The 16,744-nt window shown below is 48.7% G+C and overlaps 1 protein-coding gene and 1 long non-coding RNA gene across 2 annotated transcripts in view; both read right to left on the minus strand.

Annotated features, from left to right (window-relative positions):
• The window catches only part of LOC310753213 (uncharacterized protein), a gene marked incomplete at its 5' end in the record, with an annotated part of 277,363 nt that overhangs the window by 200,807 nt on the left and 59,812 nt on the right, over window positions 1–16,744 (minus strand). The window lies entirely within an intron of this gene.
• LOC310753654 overlaps window positions 5,866–16,744 on the minus strand; it is a 318,231-nt gene continuing 307,352 nt past the window's right edge. The window contains exon 3 of the long non-coding RNA XR_014543427.1: window positions 5,866–5,904. This is a non-coding gene — a long non-coding RNA (uncharacterized lncRNA). The remainder of the gene's footprint in view (window positions 5,905–16,744) is intronic.

The raw sequence follows: 16,744 nt of genomic DNA on the forward strand, positions 1-16,744 counted from the left end.
GTTGTTGTTGTTGTTGTTGTTGTTGTTGTTGTTGTTGTGACTTTTGTATTCCTCAATGGAATTTTCCAATGTTAAAGGAGTATAGCATCTAGATCAAGGGAAGTAATAGTGCCACTGTATTCTGCTCTGGTCAGACCTCACCTGGAGTACTGTGTCCAGTTCTGGGCACCACAGTTCAAGAAGGACACTGACAAACTGGAACGTGTCCAGAGGAGGGCAACCAAAATGGTCAAAGGCCTGGAAACGATGCCTTATGAGGAACGGCTAAGCGAGCTGGGCATGTTTAGCCTGGAGAAGAGGAGGTTAAGGGGTGATATGATAGCCATGTTCAAATATATAAAAGGATGTCACATAGAGGAGGGAGAAAGGTTGTTTTCTGCTGCTCCAGAGAAGCGGACACGGAGCAATGGATCCAAACTACAAGAAAGAAGATTCCACCTAAACATTAGGAAGAACTTCCTGACAGTAAGAGCTGTTCAACAGTGGAATTTGCTGCCAAGGAGTGTGGTGGAGTCTCCTCCTTTGGAGGTCTTTAAGCAGAGGCTTGACAACCATAAGTCAGGAGTGCTCTGATGGTGTTTCCTGCTTGGCAGGGGGTTGGACTCGATGGCCCTTGTGGTCTCTTCCAACTCTATGATTCTATGATTCTATGATTCTAAACCCTTCAGCAATATACATACAGTGGTACCTTGGGTTGAGTACTTAATTTGTTCCGGAGGTCCATTCTTAACCTGAAACTGTTCTTAACCTGAAGCACCACTTTAGCTAATGGGGCCTCCCACTGCTGTTGTGCCATCAGAGCACGATTTCTGTTCTCATCCTGAAGCAAAGTTCTTAACCCAAGGTACTATTTAATGGGTTAGCGGAGTCTGTAACCTGAGGTACCACTGTACAGGCATTCTCCATTTCAGCGATTAGACAATTCTACGTAACAGGGACTGGCCCCCAAGGCTCAGTCAATGAGCTTTGTGGCCAAGTAGAGATTTGAACCCCCACATGAAATGGACAGACTGACCCATCCCTACTGAAATAAAAAAAATTAAGGTCTTATATATATAATAAATGTTCGTAAATGTACCAAGGAAACACGTACATAAATATATAAACCACATGTCTGAAGCAGCACAGGAAAACAGCCATGAAGCCATTTTGGCTCCCAAACAGACCAAATGTTTTCTCTGCAAGGAAAATGGAAAAGCCTCCCCATTGTCTTTTCCTTCACAAATCCTGTCTTAAGGGTATGTCTGTGTATGAATAGGGTGAGCCTGTGACCTGGCTCAGGAACTAAGTATTTATCATTACAAAAGGCTGGCCAGGCTCCCCAGGGTATCCAATCAAGTAAGCATTAACAGGTAACCTGCCAGACAGGAGGTAAACAATGCACTCAGATTTCTGTTGTAGACCGCCCTTTCTGTGATGTGTGATGTAGGTATGATGTTTGTGGGGGGTGGTCTTGGGCTACATCCCTTCTGTGATGTATGTATGATGTTTCTGGGGGTGGTCTTGGACTCCAAGGTGGGCAATTTAAAATGTCTATATAAGACCGGGCACACCTTGGTTCTGGGTCCTCCTTCTCCTGCGTGTGAAGGGGGCACCCTGTTGCAACAGTTCAATAAAGACCAGGCTTACCAGCTGCTTTGCTTCTCAATATTCTCTGCTTGGCCTCTGTTATTTTCTCCGACCGATGGAGAACCTGCAAAGGACTCTAGAAGGGCTCTTGTGTCCCCCATAAGGGAATAAGGGCTGGTTTTCTTTTATTACGCAGCTCTGCGTTGAAATTTGCAAAATTCCTGAGGCCTCGCTACGCAGTCCGGCTTCACGCTCTCTCGTAACTCTGATTCTCAACTCCATCCAGGGCCTTTTAAGACTTTCCTTCCCTAGGAAGAAAGGGAGGGGGAAGGGAGAGAGAAAAACGGAAGGAAAGCTGCTTTTTTGGTGATAACAAATTCACAATGACGTTTCCCCCTTGGCAGAATACATTGTACTGAGATGTAATGTGGTGCGCGGAGGGAAGGGGGGGCCGTCGGGCGGATGCATATTTGTTTAATGTGGATAAGAGGAACGTACACACAGAAGAAGAAAAAAAGCCTTATTCCTACCACAAATAAAAATCACTTAAACCAAAGCTGAGGATTAATTACACCCCATCAAGAGCTGGAATTGTAAGCAAAGAGGAAGAGGTTTAATTCCCCCGCATTCTGACAAACGCACACAATTCTGATACTCGGGGAAAAGTGGAAGTAAGGGAAATGCAGTTTACCAGGCAGACGCTGCAGCCGTCAGTATTTCATAGAATCATAGTTGGAAGGGGCCCCCAGTGATCATCTAGTCCAACCCACTCCAATGCAGGAATCTCAACTAAAGTATACAGGACAGATTGCCATCCTGCCTCTGCTTAAAAACCTCCAAGGAAGGAATATAATATTTCTTCTTCTTTTTTTTTTGAATTTGCATTTTATTTATTTGTTAACGTTCTTATATTGCATCGGTAAACGTTGTCATATTACATTACAGGACTTAAGGTAAAGGTAAAGGGACCCCTGGCCATTAGGTCCAGTTGTGGCCGACTCTGGGGTTGCGGGGCTCATCTTGCTTTATTGGCCGAGGGAGCTGGCGTACAGCTTCCGGGTCATGTGGCCAGCAGGACTAAGCCGCTTCTGGCAAACCAGAGCAGCACACGGAAACGCCGTTTACCTTCCCGCCGGAGCGGTACCTATTTATCTACTTGCATTTTGACGTGCTTTCGAACTGCTAGGTTGGCAGGAGCAGGGACCGAGCAATGGGAGCTCACCCCGTCACGGGGATTCGAACCACCAACCTTCTGATCAGCAAGTCCTAGGCTCTGTGGTTTAAACCACAGCTCCACCCATGTCCCTATTTACAGGACTTACTATAATATAATCTCTGACATGTATACAAAAATTATATGCAAATTTTATAGACCTAGAAAGAAAATGAAACAAACAAACAAACAAGAACAAAGAGAAAAAACAAAAAAAATCCCCTCCCCAAAATCATATACATACCAATACACTAGACTTCCTGTCTTTCCCGTTGTATATTCCTTTTTTTACAAATGAATGTACTCTTATTATTGTATATTTCTTTACATATTATCTAGTACATCCCTATATCAATATGTGCTCTTAGTCTTATTTCTCAACTCACGTCTCACTGTAGCCTTATCAGGGTTCACCGATTGGGTCTGCGTTGCTCCCGGACAGGAGGAGGAAGTCAAATGACACCGAGGGTTGGTTCAGAGAAAGAGTTCTTTATTTCTGCTCTCCAGAACAGCAGAAAGGCACCTGCGTGGTCAGTCCACAGCAAGTCCAAAGAAATGAGAGATTACATGCAGTATATATATCTTCTAGGCACCCTCTCCCCCCTTCCCCAGGAATCCAGCCACGTCAGCTTGTACACGCAGGTTGACATCACAGATGTTCCTCTTCCGGCACTCTTAACCATAAAAGGGTATTCCTTCCTATACTTCTGACCATAAAAGGATCTTCCTGTTCTTACTCTTATCTTGGAGCAAGAGGTCACCATCTCCAAGAACACCCTCTGGCGCTGTTCCCAGACTAGGTCTGTGCGTCTTTTGTGGTCAGGATATAAGATAAGGTACTGGCGCGTCTTCCCAGTTCTACTGATACAGTCAAGGCCATCCTTGCCATCACAAACTGATAAAGGAGAGGGCTCTGAGCACTTGTTTATACAGCCAGGTTTTTGTTTATACATTGACTCAGAGCTCAAGTTAATGGATTTTCGTTAAGGAAAAATAGGGATTTTGGTGCCTATTTCAAACTGCCTGCACAGTCAGTTTTGGGTTTGGGAAACCCATTCCTTCATCACTCCAGCGTAAATCAAATGCTAGCAAGGAATATAATATTTCAATGGAATCCTGGGAAAGATTATGGAAGGAAGGTTTGATGTTTACCGCATGTTATACCCTAAAAGAGGACTTCTTCAAAATGCTTTACTGTTGGTATCTAACACCATCAAAATTGGCAAAAAAAATGTATAGAACCAGGTCAAGCATTTGTTGGAGATGTAGAGAGGCAGAGGGTACAATGATTCACATGTGGTGGAATTGTAGGAAAATAAGGGAATTTGGGGACATAATATACAATGAGCTCAAAAAGATGTTTAAAATATCTTTTGCAAAAGAACCCCGAAGCCTTGTTACTGGGTATAATAGGCATGGACATTCCAAAAAAATATGAGGAAGATCTTCTTATATGCAACAGTGGCAGCAAGAATCTGAACAGCCAAAAAATGGAAAGGAGAGTCCACGCCGACCAAAGAGGATTGGCAGACGAAATTATTAGAATACACAGAATGAGCAAGGATGGCAGGAAGAATGAGAGATAATACGGATCAATTGTTTATTAGAGAGTGGGACATTAACAGAAAACATCTTAAAGAGCATTGTAAAGATTTCGAATTCTCCGGCAGGCTTAGAATAACCCCTGTATGAACGTAGGAAACCTTATTAAAATAAAAATTCGGGAGAAGTTGGGAGTGCTGATGAAAAGTGCGCTACTCAGAAGAAACCTGGGACTCTTGATGAGGTGACTGGAAGTCAGAATAGAAGTTGTGTTGTAAGAAATTAGTTTAAAGGTAAAGGTAAAGGGACCCCCAACCATTAGGTCCAGTCATGGCCGACTCTGGGGTTGCGGCGCTCATCTCGCTTTACTGGCCGAGGGAGCCGGCGTACAGCTTCCGGGTCATGTGGCCAGCAGGACTAAGCCGCTTCTGGCGAACCAGAGCAGCGCACGGAAACGCCGTTTACCTTCCCGCCGGAGCGGTACCTATTTATCTACTTGCACTTTGACGTGCTTTCGAACTGCTAGGTTGGCAGGAGCAGGGACTGAGCAACGGGAGCTCACCCTGTCGCGGGGATTTGAACCGCCGACCTTCTGATCGGCAAGTCCTAGGCTCTGTAGTTTAACCCATAGCGCCACCCGCGTCCCTTAAGAAATCAATTTACTTTTTGTAGTTTGTATCATCCTTTGGTTTTTTTCTTTGTTGGCTGCTTTTTCTTTTTTTACAACCAAGAAAGCAATTTTATTTTATGTTTTAAAGGAAGGAGAGTCCACCACCTTCTGAGGCTGCCTGTTCCACTGCCGAACAGCTCTTACCACCAGAAAGTTCTTCCTATTGTTCAGTCGGAATCTTCTTGCTTGCAGTCTGAACCCATTGCTTCAGGTCCTTTCCTTTGCAGCAGCAAGGGGGGGAAAGCAAGCTTGCTCCATCTTCCATGTGACAGCCCTAATGGAAGATGGTGGACTCTCCTTCGTTGGAGATTTTTAAGCAGAGGTGGAGTGGATACCTGCTTTAGCTGAGATTGCTGCACTGCAGGGGGTTGGCCTAGATGACCCTCCATCTCCCTTCCAACGCTTGTTGTTGTTGTTGTTTAGTCGTTTAGTCGTGTCCGACTCTTCGTGACCCCATGGACCAGAGCACGCCAGGCACTTCTGTCTTCCACTGCCTCCCGCAGTTTAGTCAGACTCATGTTTGTAGCTTCGAAGACACTATCCAACCATCTCGTCCTCTGTCGTCCCCTTCTCCTTGTGCCCTCCATCTTTCCCAACATCAGGGTCTTTTCCAGGGAGTCTTCTCTTCTCCTGAGGTGGCCAAAGTATTGGAGCCTCAGCTTCAGGATCTGTCCTTCCAGTGAGCACTCAGGGCTGATTTCCTTAAGAATGGATAGGTTTGATCTTCTTGCAGTCCATGGGACTCTCAAGAGTCTCCTCCAGCACCATAATTCAAAAGCATCAACGCTACATTTCTATAATTCTACATCACCTCTCAGTCCTCTCTTCTGCATACCCAGCTCCCTCAACTGTTCCTCATCAGGCTTGGTTTTGAAATAAAAAAATTAAGGTCTTATATATACAGTGGTACCTCAGGTTAAGTACTTAATTGGTTCCGGAAGTCTGTACTTAACCTGAAGCATTCTTAACCTGAAGCGGACTTTCCCATTGAAAGTAATGGAAGGTGGATTGATCCATTCCAGACGATGAAGAAACACCCCCTAAAACAGCAATTTAACACGAATTTTACTGTTTCACGAGACCATTGATCCATAAAATGAAGGCAATAATCAATGTACTGTACTATGAAATAAATAAGACAGTATTTTAGATGAAAAAAAATTAACATTTATTTCCAAATTCACTGTTTGGAGGGGGCTCAGGTTCCTCTTCCACAATCAGGGCTTGGCTCCCTGCATTCGCGGAGGCCTTAGAGAGCTCCGTAGACCCCGCCAATGTCTGGGTTTGCCTCCAGGCAGCGGCAAGGCCTCTGAGAGCTTGGACAACTTACTTCCAGGTTACAATCGTTCGTAACCCGAAAAAAACGCAAGTTGAAGCGTTCGTAACCCGAGGTACCACAGTATATAATAAATGTTCATAACTGCATATAGAAACCACATGTCTAAAGCCCCACAGAAAAAGTCCTGAAACCATTTTCCCCCTCCCAAATTGACCTCTGCAAGGTTGAAGGAAAATGGAAAAGCCTCCCCATTGTCTTTTTGTTCACAAATGTCTGTGGGTATGTCTGTGTATGAAGAGGGTGTGAGCCTGTGACCTGGCTCAGGAAACTAAGTAGTTATCATTACAAAACACTGACCAGGCTCCCCAGGTAATCCAATCAGGTGACCATTAACAGGTAACCTGCCAGACAGGAGATAAACAACGCACTCAGATTTCTGTTGTAGACCTCCCTTTCTGTGATGTAGGTATGATGTATCTGGGGGTGGTCTTGGACTCCAGGGCTGGCAATTTAAAATGTCTATATAAGGGAGGGCACACCTGGGTGAAGCGGGAGCCCTGTTGCAACAGTCCAAGAAAGATCGGGCTTACTAGCTGCTTTGCTTCTCGATATTCTCTGGTTGGCCTCTGTTATTTTCTCCTACCGATGGAGAACCTACAAACGACTCTAGAAGGGCTCTTATGTTCCCCATAAGGGAAGAAGGGCAGATTTTTATTTATTATGGACACCTGCCCTGGATGCTTTAGCTGAGATTGCTGCACTGCAGGAGGTTGGCCTAGATGACCCTCCATCTCCCTTCCAACGCTACATTTCTATGATTCTACGTCACCTCTCGGTCTTCTCTTCTCCATACCCAGCTCCCTCGACCGTTCCTCATCAGGCTTGGCTTCCAGACCCCTGATGATCTTGGTCACTGCCCTCTGCACACATTGAAGCTTGTCAACACCCTTCTTCTTTTTTAAAAAGGAACATTTTATTAAAGTTTTCTTTGTTTACAAAGGTATGCACAATGTCTCTTTTTTCAAGTTACATTTCCCATAGGTCTGTTTCATTTGTTGAGACATTAGGGTTACACTGGGAAGAAAAAAGGGGAGAAGAGGTGGAGGGGGCCATGGTGGGTGGGGGTGGGGTCGGGAGGCGATATTTCTATTTTGCTTAATTGTATGTGTGGGTTTTTGTGTCCGCGTCGTTTGTGCAGGTTCTCTTTGCTATTCGCTTGTGTTCCTTTGGTGGTGAGAGAATTTGGGGTTGGCCTAGGGTGTGGTTGTTCGTTTGTGGTTGGCTGTGGTGGTCTTTGTTTTCATGTGTGAGTGGGGTGGGTGTGCGTTTTTGAATCAGGTTAGCCATATTGATTCATATGCTGTTGGTGGATTCTTGTCGTTGTCCGGTTGGGCTGTGTATGTGATGAAGGGGAGCCATCCCTGGGTGAAGGTATCGTCTTCTGTTTGTCCCTGTGTCAGTTTCAGTTTACAGTGGTACTTCTGGTTACATACACTTCAGGTTACATACGCTTCAGGTTACAGACTCCACTAAGCCAGAAATAATGCTTCAGGTTGAGAACTTTGCTTCAGGATGAGAACAGAAATCGGGCTCCGGCGGCGCGGCAGCAGCAGAAGGCCCCATTAGCTAAAGTGGTGCTTCAGGTTAAGAACAGTTTCAGGTTAAGAACGGACCTCCGGAACGAATTAAGTACTTAACCCGAGGTACCACTGTATCGGTTAATTTTTCTAGTGGGGCTGTTGTCAACACCCTTCTTAAACTGTGCTGCCCAGAACCGGACGCAGGATTCCAGGTGAGAGCGTTCTGAGGGCCAGGAATGGGGGTCTGGGGTATACCGCACTGCACCCCAAAACCTAAGCTTGTGGGTTCATAACAGAGAGGTGCTTCCTTATTCTGCCTCTTCTTACACTGTCTTTCAGAGTGTGCTTGGAAGACACTCTGTGGTCTGGCCTGCATGTCTCTCCCCATTTTTTTGAAAGCTATCCTCTTGACTTTACTCCCCACCCCTTTTTCCTGCTCCCTTCCCCTTCCCTAATCTAATGGAGATAATAACCTTGCAATCTCCAGCCTCTTCTGTGCTAAAGTCTCAGCTATTCACCTCTCCAGATCTCCGGTCTGATAGGAGGCAGTCGAGTGGAGGCAGCGTTCTGAGCAAAACGGAGAGCGGTTTTTTAAAAAATAAAATAAAATCCCATCCTATTATCTCCTTCCCCTCCCTGCACAGACAATTCACTTCGGAGAGATACGGCGCAACAAAAGAAAAACATCCAGTCTGTATTTCTGAACGTTTCGTCCTCCAAGTAGGATTGGGGAGCCTGTAGCCCTCCAAACATTGGTGAACTTCAACTCCCACGAGCCTCAGCTGCAGTGCCCAACAGCTAGGGATGATGGGAGTTGTAGTCCGCTGATGCCCAGGGGACGAGGGGCTCCCTATCAACGCTCCACCAGAACGGGCATTGCTCTCTCCCACCAGGCATTTGGGGCATTGGATCTGGGCCAAAATAGGGGGCGCAATGGATGGGACTTGCCTTTGTCCTGAAGGCTGTAGTCCACATAGCTGTCAACCGTCACTTACTTGGCAGGAAAGTCCCTTATCCCAGCACCATGTCCCGCTGCTGTCCCTTATTGATGATGTCCCTTAAATATCCCGGGTTTCAAAGGAAGCAGCTCCTCTCCCTCCCTCCCTGCCAGGGAGGAGGGAGGCTCCAACTGTGTTGCTTGGCTGCGATGCTCACCCAATAAGGAGTCTAAGAACGACTGGGGGTGGAGCTTGCATGCCTTGTGCCGATCAAATCGGTCGTGTTGCCTGGGGACCCAAAATAAGGGATTTTCAGGGCACAGGTATGTTCGACTTCTGAGCCCCTCTGAGCCAAAGGCAGAAAGCCCAGCCAGCAGCCAAACGAAGCCTCAAGCGGTGGTTCCCACAGCGCAGCAACCTGGCAAAGGGGATGCAGCAAGGAAAACCACCGTCACCTCTCCGCTGGGAAGCGCTGAGCAAAGGCGAGTCCCCAGGCAACACGGCCGATTTGATCGGCACAAGGCATGCAAGCTCCACCCCCCAGTCGTTCTTAGACTCCTTATTAGGTGAGCAACGCAGCCAAGCAACACAGTTGGAGCCTCCCTCCTCCCTGGCCGGCAGGGAGGGAGGGAGAGGAGCTGCTTCCTTTGAAACCCGGGAAATTTAAGGGACATCATCAATAAGGGACAGCAGCGGGACACGGCGCTGGGATAAGGGACTTTCCCGCCAAATAAGGGACGGTTGACAGCTATGCACTGTGGAATGCATAGAAATACAGACTTCTAAGGACGGCTGTGTATTGTTTGTTTATTACGTTTGCACCCATTCTTTCCCCTGAGGAGCTCACGGTCACCTTCCTACTTCTTTGCCTCTCCGTGTTACCCTTACAACAACCCTGCGAGGTAGGTCAGGCTGAGACTGAGCCACTGGCACCCAAGGACACCCAGGGAGCTTCATGGCTGAGTGGCGATTCGAACCCTTGGTCTCTCTCCAGGCACGGCACTCTAACCATTGCACCACACTGCCTCGGAAAGTGTGTATTTGGTAGGACCGCCTTTGAACGTGGCCTGAATCAGATTTTTTTTAAAAAAAAATATTCAAAATTATAACAAGACATATTATCCAAAAACATATCATCCTTGTTCCCCCATTTTTCCTCCCTCCCCCCTCCCACACAACCCCCCCACCCCCACCCCGACTTCCCTCAGTTCCAGTCTTTGGTTTCTCTAAGAATTCTGTTTTCTGCATGTTACAAAGTTGTATAGATCCTCAAACTATTTAGATGACTATTATCAATAAAAAGTTTGTGAATGTTTATTCAAAAACTGCCAAGGAGTCCAGTTCGCTTTGTTGCGTCTTCAGATACTTTGTAAAAGGTTCCCATTCATCCTTAAAGTCACAGTTATCCTTGTCCCATAGCTAATATGTCAGTTTGGCCAGTTCTGCGTAATCCGTCAATTTTTCTTTCCATGATTCTTTAGTTGGGGTTTCTTCAGTCTTCCATCCTTGCGCTACCAGAACTCTCGCGGCCGTTGTCACATACATGAAGATGTTTTTCAACTTTTTTGGCAGGTCTTTCCCTACAATCCCCAACAAAAATGCCTCGAGTTTTTAAACAAATGTTAAATGGAACATTTTCTTCAATTCATTGTATATCATTTCCCAATTTTTTTTTTATTGCCTTACAATCCCACCACGTATGATAAAATGCCCCCTCCTTTTCCTTACATTTCCAACATATATTTGAACTAGTTTTGTACATTTCCCCTAACTGGTGTTGTGTACCATCTGTACATCATCTTCATGTAATTCTCCTTCAACAGGGAACAATCTGTAAATTTTAAGTCAGTTTTCCATAACAGATTTCTTCTCCCTCCTCCTTTTGCAGGGGGCAGAAGCGACGCCTGAGTCCAATGTCCTAACAAACCCTACAAGAAGATCTTCTGTGAATTTCCTACAGGGAGGGGTTTGACAACGTGAAGCCTCCTCGCTCACCTTTCCATTTCACGCTTTGAGAAACGACGGCAGGCCACGCTCTCTAAGAGAGATATTAACCTTTGGAAAGAGCTTTCGGCCTCCAACCCGGAGGCGCCAGGGGGGACCTCCCAGGGCCTGCCTGAACAAATACCTTCATCTACGGCTTCCAAATGAATGGCAGGGATGTGCGCTAAATCATAGGCGATCAATAACCGTATATCAAGGGAGCATGAGAGGCGACGGACGTAGAGAGTCTGGGGATGGAAGGAATGAGCGGGGGGAGCAGATGCAAGCGGGAGGGAGCCCCCTTCCTGGCCCGGTCTCTGTGATCACAGGAAATGATTAAAAAGAGTAGTTAAGCGCACTGATTGGGTGTTTAATCTCAGCGTCCCGAGAGGGTCTGGGGGTTGGAGGGAATTCACTTATTTCTGAGACTCAGCCATGCCTGAGTTTCACAAGGATGCTTAGAAAAGGGGAGGTGATGCATATGGCAGAGAGGGGCTTGGGGCAGGAGGGGCAGGTAAATCAGAGCCAAGTTGGCTTAGGAGGGCAGAGGGACACAGCTGGGGAAGCTTATAAGTAATGGCTTCGCGGGTGGCGCTGTGGTCTAAACCACTGAGCCTCTTGGGCTTGCCGATCAGAAGGTCGGCGGTTCGAATCTCCGCGACAGGATGAGCTCCCCTTGCTCTGTCCCAGCTCCTGCCAACCTAGCAGGTTGAAAGCACGCCAGCGCAAGTAGATAAATAGGTACCGCTCCAGCGGGAAGGTAAATGGCGTTTCCGTGCACTCTGGTTTCTGTCACGGCGTCCCGTTGCGCCAGCAGCGGTTTAGTCCTGCTGGCCACATGACCCAGAAAGCTGTCTGCGGACAAACGCCGGCTCCCTTGGCCTGAAAGCGAGATGAGCACCGCAACCTCATAGTCGCCTTGGACTGGACTTAACCGTCCAGGGGTCCTTTCCCCTTTTCTTTATAGCTGGTGGCATTGCCCTCCCCTCCACGCACACCAAGAACCACAGCAAGCGAGTCGGCTGAAGGGAAGCAGGCAGTTGGGTTGTTGGCATCGGGCTGTCTTGAGATACAATGGAGTTCGCCTCCAGGGGTGAAGCCAAACCGCTGCATCAGCAGCACCAAAGTGTGCAAGCCCGGGCAGTGTGCCTTGAGGTCCTGGGATGGCCTCAATGTCAACAGCCAGAAACCAGAGTGCACGGAAACACCGTTTACCTTCCTGCCACAGCTGTATCTATTTATCTACTTGCCCTGGTGTGTTTTCGAACTGCTAGGTTGGCAGGAGCAGGGACCGAGCAACGGGAGCTCACCCCGTCATGGGGATTTGAACCGCCAACCTTCCGATCGGCAAGCTCTAGGCTCGGTGGTTTAGACCACAGTGCCACCCACGAAGCCACCACTTATAAGCTTCCCCAGCTGTGTCCCTCTGCCCTCCTAAGCCAACTTGCCTCTGATTTACCTGTCCCTCCTGCCCCAAGGGATTGGACTCAAGAGGGCGAGATGGAGGAGGAGTGGTGGAGATCACCCCCCCTTCTCCTGACGCTGCTGGAGAGGGGGGAGGCAGCAATGAATGACAGCAGGGCTTCGAGGAGTTTGAGGGAGGTCACAGCTCAGAGACAGACACACAGAGAAGTTGGGCAGTGTTGGGAGGAGGGGGAACTGCAGAGGGGCAGCCAAATGACACGTCGTCACTGGAGAGTATTTCTGATCCCCCTTCTCCCAGAACACGACGTTCGTTGAGAGTGCAGGAACAACGGAATCAAAGGCATTTGACCTTGAGTGGCCACTGTAAGGGAAGATGCTAGGAAGGAGGGAGAATAGACTCAGTTTGGAGCAACGCCATTGTTACGGCTTGTTGCTTTCTTTTGTCTCTCTATTCGGATTGAATAAAACTCATTTAAAAGGACTCTACCTTGTTTTCTCTGTTCTTGCTGTAACTGGGGGAGGAATAGCTTTCCCTCCCCCTGACTGTGGAAGCAGAGCAGAGCCATCCAGACCACTAGCCATCGGCAGCCCTCTCCTCCAAATCCTCTTCTAACGCCACCTTGTGCTGTTGGCCATCCCCGTTTCCTGTGGGAGGGAGTTCCACAGTCTAACTCTGTGCTGCCTCGTTCTTTTGATCTGTCTTGATAGTAGCCTATTCCCACTCAGCCGTCAGAGAGCACCAAAGGGTAATGAGACAGGAACGTGGTCAGTGGTGGAGATGTACAGTGGTACCTCTGTGTGATGGCCTGGGAATCCGATTCAGAGGCTGAACCGGAGGAATCACAGCCTGCACAGGAGTCCCCGCCTCCAGGGCCTTGATTCTGAAGCGCCTGCACCTGTGCCGGATCCTCAGGAGCAGGCACCAGGTGATTCCACTCTGGCTCCAGAGGTGGTTGAGGACTCGGTGCCTACAGGTGAGTCTCCCCCTGGGTCCAGTAACCCTCCAGCCTCTCCTGAGCTGCAGAGGCTCAGGGCAGAGAGGCGGAGGGAACTGGTTTCTCCCAGGAGGAGTGCTCGCCTTAAGGCCAGGAGAGGCGGGTCTCCTGGGGGCCGGGACCGCCCCTGGCCTCAGAGAAGATAAAGGCCAGTCAGCCCGGTCCCAGGTTGCGGGAGCAACGTCGTTGAAGAGCTGTTTCGGCCAGCACCCAGTCCGGTTCCCCCAGAGTTCCTGTCCTTGCCTGGCTCCTCGCTGTGGACCCCGCTTCGCCCGGGGAGGACTGTCTGCCGACCCTCGACTCAGGCCCTGGACCTCGCCCCACGGTAACTCCCCCCCTGGACCAGCACACTCTGGTTGCGAACGGGATCCGTTCCGGAGGCCCGTTGGCAACATGAAAAGAACGCAACCTGCAGCGGTGCCTGCGCACACGTGGGTTGCAATTCACCACTTCTGCGCATGCGCGTGACATCATTTTGCGCATGCGCATGCGCGAGCACCGAAACCCAGAAGTAACCCTTTCCGGTGCTTCCGGGTCGCCGCAGGATGTAACCTGAAAGAACATAACATGAAGCAGACGTCACATGAGGTATGACTGTATCAGCAGGGGGGGAAAGCTACCGTATTTTTCGCTCTATAAGACGCACCAGACCACAAGACGCGCCTAATTTCTGGAGGAGGAAAACAAGAAAAAAAATATTCTGAATCTCAGAAGCCAGAACAGCAAGAGGGATCGCTGCGCAGTGAAAGCAGCAATCCCTCTTGCTGCTCTGGCTTCTGGGATCGCTGCGCAGCCTGCATTCGCTCCATAAGACGCACACACATTTCCCCTTACTTTTTAGGAGGGGAAAAGTGAGTCTTATAGAGCAAAAAATACGGTATTTCTCTCTGGATGACGAACCCACAGACTTGGTCCGCAAGGCCTCGCGGCCACTGGCCGCAGTGCGTTTTTGGCTGAGCCCTTGTTCGGAGTCCTCCACCAGCGGTGTCTGTGGGCGTCAGAGGCCTGAGCTGGTTGGCTGTGCCCACGTGGGTGAGTTCATAGCCATCGCCTGGACGCTGCTGGGAACGAGCGAAGGAGACAGCGTGCAACCGTTTCCGTTAAATAAAAAAGCACCGCCCGGCCGAGCTGTGATTTAGTTGCTGCTCTTTAAAAGGAGCTGTGAGGCAGGTGATGACAAGGAACAGCTGGCGCTGAGATAGGCGCCTTCTCGGCTCTGCTGTTCGAGACGCATTAGGCAAATAAATAACCGCACGTCGGGGAACGTGCCGGACCAGAGGCTGCCAGAGGCCTGCAAGGATGGCCCCAGCAATGGAGTCTCCGGAGGGGGCGGGGAAGAGTCTTAATAACACATGATCGCACCTGACCTCCACTTGACATGCACACACATTTGCGCACAAGTGCATTTGCATTGCTGCCTGGTTTAATCAAGTCCAGCCGCCTTTTCTCTCTGCAAGGACCTGGTCCAGGAAATGCTACTACACACACACACACGCCATTGATTTCTGTACGCGCACACCCCTTTTGCGCTGTCCATCTGCCCGTTCCATCGTCCGTGACAGCCTCCGAGCTGAGTCGCAAGGCCATTATCATCCCAGTGCCCTTTCCAGCTCCGTTCGGCTGGGAAGATTAAAGCCCAGATGTCCGACGATGACAATAAACAAAACTATAAATTTGCACGGTGGCCGACAGCTGTTTACAGATTGGGGAGAGAGGGCAAACAGCGACTGAAGCTAGCTTGCCTACCTGTGCCAAGTCTCGGATATTTCCCCACTCCCCAAAAAGAGAGGCGCAGACTGAGGCTCTACCCCCATATATATAATTTTTAATTAAATTAGAATATTCATTTTACATCCCTAACATACCAACGACTTCTCTTCTTCTCTTTCCATGGTTCATTTTGCATATCACAAATCCCTGCATATTTTACAAAAACTATACCAATCAGTATTCTGTTATTGCATCCATCAAAACTTATTTACACTGTTGAATTTATCTTAATGCTGCCAGCACTTTCCGCTGTCCACAATTATTTTCCATATATCCAAAAAACATTTTCCAATCTTCTTTGAATGTGTGTTCTTCTTGTTCTCTTATTCTATATGCGAGTTGTGCATATTCTGTCAACTTAAGTTGCCATTCTTCTTTCGTTGGGACTTCGCTCGTTTTCCATTTTGGGGGGCCAACAAAACACAGGCCACAATTGTTGCATACATAAATAACCTTTTCTGACACCTGGGAATTTCAGTCTGAATTATCCCCAACAGAAAGGACTCTGGTTTATTGCAGAAAGTATTTTTTTTCAATTCGTTATAGATCATTTCCCATTACACTTTTACCCTTTTACAAGTCCACCACATATGAAAGAACGTTCCTTCTGCCTCTTTGCATCTCCAGCACTTATCTGTTTCTGTCTGCTCTTCCCCCAGATCTTGTCCTCAGGCCCAACACCTTGTAGGACTTTCGCCCATCATGGAAATACAACCCCAGCTGATAGTGGGGGAAGTCTGTTGCCCAGTGGTGGGTTGTTTGTTTTGCAGGCTCAGTCTCCAGGGCTGGGAGAGACTCCTGGTCTGAAACCATAGAGAGCTGCTGCCAGTCCGTGCAGGCAGTACTGAGCTACATGGACCCAATGTTCCGACTTTGGCACAGGGCACCTTCCCTAGTGCTACCTATTTTGGAAAGTGGTTTGCCTCTTCGCCGTGCACTTGGACACCTCTTGAGATATACCATAACCACACGTGATGAGAGCTTTTCATCCAGCTGTCAGGGCTGGAGTCAGGTGCAGGTCAGCACGAAAGACACAAGACTCCGCTGTCAGTGAAGTTAACTCTTTATTAACAACTCAGCAACACTTCCCAGCAGGTCTTGCCTTTACAGAGCATTTGCCGGGACTGAAGGTCCTTCCTTTCCACCGTCTCTAAGGGTCCTCCTCTCCCAGATGTTTCGCAAGCAGCCTCAAACTGTGTCTGCCCATCTTTGACCTCAGCTGTTCTCATTACTCTGCACGTTCTTGGCAACCAGGAGGGAAGGGAGAAGAAGAAGAGTTTGGATTTGATATCCTGCTTTATCACTACCCGAAGGAGTCTCAAAGCAGCTAACATTCTCTTTTCCCTTCCTCCCCCACAACAAACACTCTCTGAGCTGAGTGGGGCTGAGAGACTTCAGAGAAGTGTGACTGGCCCAAGGTCATCCAGCAGCTGCATGTGGAGGAGCAGGGAAGCGAACCCGGTTCACCAGATTATGAGTCCACCACTGCTGAAGTCTCAACTGCTGTCTCTCAATGGCTCTTCCTGCTCACTAAACCCTGTTGCCCCTCAGCACCCAGCCAGCGGTGGAGCAAGCCGATCGAGTGCCTGGGGCGGTGCGTGTGCCCTGCAGGGCCAGCCGGGGCAGGATGCTCCGTGGGGCCTCCGAGGAGTCTGCCTGCCTCCTCCCATTCAGCTGCCCTACATCTGAGGGGGAGGTGGCGGCCAGACTGTTTGGGGCAGCGCAGAGCCTGCGGGAGCCAAGCCACCATGTCACTCCCAGGAGAGATGTGTGGCTTGGA

The sequence above is a fragment of the Podarcis filfolensis genome (assembly GCF_964270895.1).
Source record: "Podarcis filfolensis genome assembly, chromosome: 18".
Lineage (NCBI taxonomy): Eukaryota > Metazoa > Chordata > Lepidosauria > Squamata > Lacertidae > Podarcis > Podarcis filfolensis.